Below are 6131 nucleotides of genomic sequence, written 5' to 3' on the forward strand. Positions count from 1 at the left end.
CTCTCATCCCCCTCTAAAGACTCGTTGATGCGACAGTGCGGCTGTCTGCCCTGCACAGGTGGGAAGGATGGGCTGGAAACAGTCCTGGTAACTTTACAGCTGATTCCGTGCTGTACGCTTCGGTTTTGAAGTGGTTGCGGTGCCGGTCTTTGTAACGTTAACAAAGCACATAGATCAGGTGGATCCAGTAATGGAGGCGGCAGAACCTTAGCTCTGGAAACGACCCCTACTTCAGACCTTTGTCTGATTGCAAGCTATATGCAGTGACAGTCAGCAGTTTTAAAACTCTTACCCCGCCTGAGGACTGCCTCGTGTGTTCTTGGTGCCACAGTCCCTACAGATCGCTGGGCAGCTTGCAATTCACGACCAGAAGCACACGTGCCCTTTACGCCCGTGTAAAGCCAGCCAGCCTTCTGCATGTGCTGCCCCTGCCGCTGTGCTAGCTGGTTCCTTGGGACCTCCAAAGCGTGAGGAACGGGCTCACTCACAGGCAGGCGTGTTCTGCAGCTCCTGCAGGGCTCCCATAGCCAGGGCTGCCCCAGCTTTCTACCGCACAGGGCTCTCCGTGACAGATCAGATGCTCTGCCACGCGACATTTGCAAAACTCAACGGTGTGTGTGGGGGGAAGTAAAGCACGGGGCTAGAGAGGGGAGAAGTGATAGATCTGCTGTCGCCTTTGTGGAGCTGAGAGCAGGGAGCATCTCGACAGGATGGATCCTTCCTTCTCTGGCTCTGTGTTGTGCTGTCTGATCGCATGAAAAAAGATGAAAATCACACATGGTACAGGGACACTTTCATAATACATGGAAGAAGCACACAGCTGATGAGTTCTCTATTTCCTCCGACTCCCAGATTGAGGAGGAATCCGAGCAAGATACAAGTTCTACAGAATGAAGAAAAGAAAATCGGTAGCAAGCAATTACATAGAAAGAAGCAAGACGGCAAGGCAGATCCAGTGGCAATTACAAGGCTGCCAACACAGCAGCTGGTACAGCTCCCCGAAGAGCTCCATGCAGCACAGCTCCTTGGTTGGTCCCTCCAGCTCCGACTGCCACCGTAAGAGCTGCAGAGCAGAGCACATGGCTGGCACTGCCGCCCCGACTCACCGCAGGCTGTTTCCTTATAGCAGGTCACAGCTGCAGGCTGGGTCGTAACACACACACAACATTAGGAAAAGTGCGTGTTGAAACACATTTCTCAAGGATGCCATGAATGCCTGCGAGGAAAACCTTCAAATTGTTTACTCTTAACAAAGAAGGCAAAAATGCATTGCATAAGCACTTCTTTTTTGATATACTGTTGGGCAGGGTGTTGTGGCTGGAGTGCAAGGCCAGGCCCAGAGGTGGCTGCACACAGTTCCTGGCTCTGCTGTGCCAACAGGCTGACACCACGCAGGTTACTTCACCTTCTCCACGTTTCCATTTGGAAATCAGGATTGACTCAACTTCCTCATTGAAGCAGTTGCTGATCGGCAGATGGAGCGCCAGATGAAAGGCAAGGATCGTTCTTAAGCACAATAAATATTCATAGTACCCACCACAGTGGGCTTGCTGGGCAGGTGACTTGTCACAGACCATGCCCCGGAAGGACCGTTGTCTCCTCTACACTACATATATGAAGTTGCACAATGCAGCAAAGAACAAATAGGGATCAGGATGTGTTTTTTTTGGCACTGCCTTATTGAGTGCATGGTTAGAATAAGAGTTCAGGAAGAGAACTTGCATGCTTGGAGCATGTAAATCAGAGAGTGGCTTCAAAGTACAAGGAATTTTAATATATGACAGCTGAGATCATGGGCAATGGAGGCAGAAGAAAGCTGGGGTGGGAGCTAAGAAATAGAAGCGTGTGCAGGCGTCAGAATGGGCAGGGTGGAGCAGAGCAGAACTTCAGGAGTTTTCACCTTGACGGGACAGTGTGAACCAGGAAAAGAGGGTTAGGGCTGATTGGAGGAGGAAATTACCTCATCAACATTGCAAGTCATATCTTTCTATTGATTGTCAAATGAACAGACTTTAAGGCCTGGAGCAGCTGTATAAAATCATCATTCTCTGACCTCCTCTGCCCTGAAGATGAAAGGATTTCGTCTAGTCATTTGAATTAGATGAATCCTATTGTAAATAAAATAGCACACCAATTGTAATTTGTTGGAAGGTGCAGATTCATCACAGACCGAGACCTGTGCAAGCATGTAGTGCATAAACTTTGCAAAGACTTTGCAAACATTTCTCATTGAGTCGTCATCAGAACGGGAACGAACGTGGAAATGACTGCATTGAATTGTGCCCAACGTGGTATTTTAGCCGTGCCTGTTACAGTCAGATGCTTACCAAGAGCTGCACGTCCCTTGGGAAGCGCAGAGCTTGCTGCTGACCCCTTCTGAGGCACAGGCCCAAGCAGTCGGAGCTCCTGCAGGCCAAGGGCTGGGCGAGCTGCTGGAGGGGCTGTGAGCACTCAGATGGTGAAGATCTCTCCCAGCAGGGTGCTTGCCATGATGCACACGTGAGCTGCCTGCACCGTGCTGAGGGCTCTGGCTGGCACAAGCAGGAAGGCGGACAGAAGCCATTTCCATTAAGTGCAGGTAAATGTATGTTTGTATAGCCAAGTCCTTGTACATCTTCATACAGTCAGTTTCTCCTTGGGGCAGAAAGGGAAACTATCTGACTCCTTAACATCAGTAGTTGCATTCCTGTTTTATAGGCCAGCATCCAGTTTCTTATGAATTCTGGCAGCAGGGTTGTAAAGCTCCACTCATAGCTGCCCCTACCAGGGCATCCCATCAGCTCAGCACGTTTGCCCTGACAAGACCATTGGCAGCAGATGAGAGAAACCAGTCGCGCCAGAAGAAATGCTGGTATCTAAGGGCAGGTACGAATCGCTCCAACGTGTCCTGATCTGCAGGGTTCCCACTGTCCTCAGCAGGAAAGCCAAGCTAGGAGTAGGCTGTCCCATCATCTTGTGTGCAATGAGCACCATTTCTTGCAGGAGCGAGAAGGTCACGGTGCTCCTTTGTCACCTCCACACAGTGGTAGAGCCGGGCAGCATACCTGATAGCTGGGAGACCAGATTAAATATGAAACCCTAAGGGAACTGAAGACATTGACAAGTTCAGCCTGCGTCTGAGGAATACCTTCATCTGAAAAGCACAGGGAGGAGGAGGAACTTCTGAGATGTCAAAATATACCATTTCAACATTTTCAAAATAGCAGAGCCAAACCTTTTTTTTTTTATTTTTTCTTTGAAACTGCCTGTTTCTGACAAAAAGTACACCCAAACTCAAGTACAATAACAGAAAACAAATTGGAAAAAAATGACTTCTAGAGCTCAATACTCCAAGAATTAAATGAAATCATCGTTTTGGCTCAGATTAACTGCTACAGTCAAATAAAAATAACCTCGTTCCATTTTGCATCATACCTACCAACACAAGCACAGAACTGATAACTCTTTTGGAGCTCCTAGACCTTAGTTTTACTTCTGTACCTTTCAGCCATAAAGCTACAATCTTGGTCCAGTTCTAACGAAGGGAAAGAAAAGAAAGTGAGAAAGTCTAAACAAATGGCAGGAAGGAGTATAAAACTGTGGGCACATTTAATTGTAAGCTAGGTAGAGTAAGTCTTGATTCGCACATCTCAGTAGGGGCGAGAAAGCACTGAAGACCTCACAAACTTCCCCACTTCATTACTGAAATTCTGACTGCTGCAAATTGCTGTCCCTCCCGCACCAGTCCTGAGCCACATCCAAACCCAACCTGGCCGTGATAACAGGCAAATGAGGCAAAGCAGAAGGCTGATGGAGGAGTCTTCATGGTCCAGAAGTACAGTGATGGAGCAGAAGACTACGCCCGTGAGCCCCACAGCGATAACCAGGAGTTGCTCTGGGCTCTCCTTCATGGCCAAACCAGACGATTACTTAATTTTTCAGCCTGCAAAAATAGCAAAGCCAGTGGCAGGAAGGGATGGCAGGAGAAAGCAAGTGCGGAGTGAGTGACAGCGAGCGTGGCGCGGCACCTCCGGAGTGGGAGTTTGGCTTCGCAGGCAGTCACTCAGATCTCAGTGGTAGCCTGGGGCGGTTTTCAGTTTGTAACTTTAATCTTTTAATCTTTCCCTCTCCTCATGTGCGTGGGTGAGCAGCACACGTTGGTGGGTTGATTCTGCAACACCTCTCCCTCGCTCCCTGCTCTCCATCTGTACATTCAGTGGACCCACATTTAAAACGCTTTGGGTTAAAAGGGAAGAAATACCCCAAAAGCAAGACCTTGAGACAGCAAGGGGCTGAATGGTCTCCCCAACAAATTGGTTGACGAGGAGACTCAACATCCCAAGTTTCCTGCACACAAGGCAAGTCAGGGCCAGCAGCAGAGGTCTTCACTGTGTACAAGTGAATAGGTAGAGAAATGAACACTAGATAATAACTGGGGAAAAAAAAACCCACCTCTTAACCTGACAGTAAAACACAACTACACCCATCTGTGTCCGCTAGCACGTGAGAGCAGGATCGTGCAGGGTGACTATAGATGGCCAGCAGTGCTTTCCAAAAACAGCACCCAAACTCCTCACCAGACTTAGCGCTCGCTGCGGCTTTGGACAGGTCTCTCACCACAAACATGTAAAGCCAGAAGGCAAAAATCTTGACCTCACAGAGATCAAGGGCTCATTCACCACTTGAAGGGGATGACATTTCGTTGCGGTTGAGCAAATACCTGATTCTTTGCTGCAGTCCTGGCTCTCGAATGCCTCTTGCTTGTGTGTCTCCTGAGCTCCCAGTGCCTTTATGAGGATTTGAGTGCCCAAGTGTTAGATGTGTAATTACTCGATGCCTTGGTTTATCCATCTGTCAAACTCAGCTGAGGGTTTTCCATGTCACATCATTTTGGGAAGCCAAGAGCCCACAAAGAACCCTGAAACCTATAGGTGAAAAAAAAAACCACAGAAGAGGGGAATTCTGACTACGCTTGAAGCTCTCTTTCCAAGTGAGGAGAAGGCTTCTATGCTTCCCAGCTCCTCTCTTGGCAGTGATTTATGTGTAGGCAGTGGTCATAATCAGGAAGTGCCTCCTCCAATTTACAGCTGGTGATACCACCTGTGCCTCTCTAATTCCAGCCAAAACAACCACCTCCTCAAGCCCACGTGTAAGGAAGGGCAGAGGATCCAGCGATGATAACACCAAGAGAATAGCAAGACTCTAGTTGAAGTGCTGACATTATCCCCAGACGCATACTGCTGTTTATAGGTGTATTTTCTTGCTTCCTGTAAATACAATTGCCCTGGCTACTGAGAGAAGTAGACCTGACTAACGAGTGCACTAACTGCAACAACATTAGATGACAGGACAGGCACGGGACACAAGAAAAGGTTAATATGTTCAAATTTGCAGGGCCAGCGACTCACATATGTGCCTGTGTGGCAGCTGGAATGGAAGAAAGCAGAGTCATTACTCATCGCTTAAATTCTGTCAAGGACTTTTTCTTTCTGGAAAGAAAACAGCGAGTTAGTAATCGATGGTGAGGAAGAGAACTCTACAACTGAGATACAAGCGTGTATAGGGGTGTGTGTATATTCACATACTTGGTTGGTATTATTCTTTTGTCCCCCCAAGTCCATCTTCTAAAGATCGCTTTCACCCAAGTTGCATACCCAGAGTGTTTGGTTGGCTTTTTTGACAATGTCTAGCACTGTTTCACATTGCAAATGGTTCTCTGCACGCACACAAAAAAAAGGGTAAAGTAATGGTAACCAATGCCACAGACTTTATGATCTACTTTCAACCAGAATGAATACTTTAAGAGGACCCTGGGAAACAGGCTGGCTTTCAGCATATGTCTTTCAGTTCCTATCCCAGCAATCTTAATGATGTTTTTGCTTCCAGATGAGCTGGAATCAGGTAGATTTTGTGTAGGTTACAGCATATCACAGATTGTGGCTGTTACCGTCTTTCTTACCAGTTACCACCCAGACTTCATAAGCAATAAGTTTTTATGCTTTAGACATTACCAACTGAGATGGCCTTACATCCCCCAAGAGCAAGAGCCAGTGTGTTTTCTGGTTGCTGGTAAGCTTCACTCAGCATCACCATGTGGCTGCAGCATAGTATCCCATAGTGGCTGAAGCCACCTTCCTTGTTTGTGGTGGATC

This window comes from Meleagris gallopavo, chromosome 7, assembly GCF_905368555.1.
Source record: "Meleagris gallopavo chromosome 7, MGAL_WU_HG_1.1, whole genome shotgun sequence".
Lineage (NCBI taxonomy): Eukaryota > Metazoa > Chordata > Aves > Galliformes > Phasianidae > Meleagris > Meleagris gallopavo.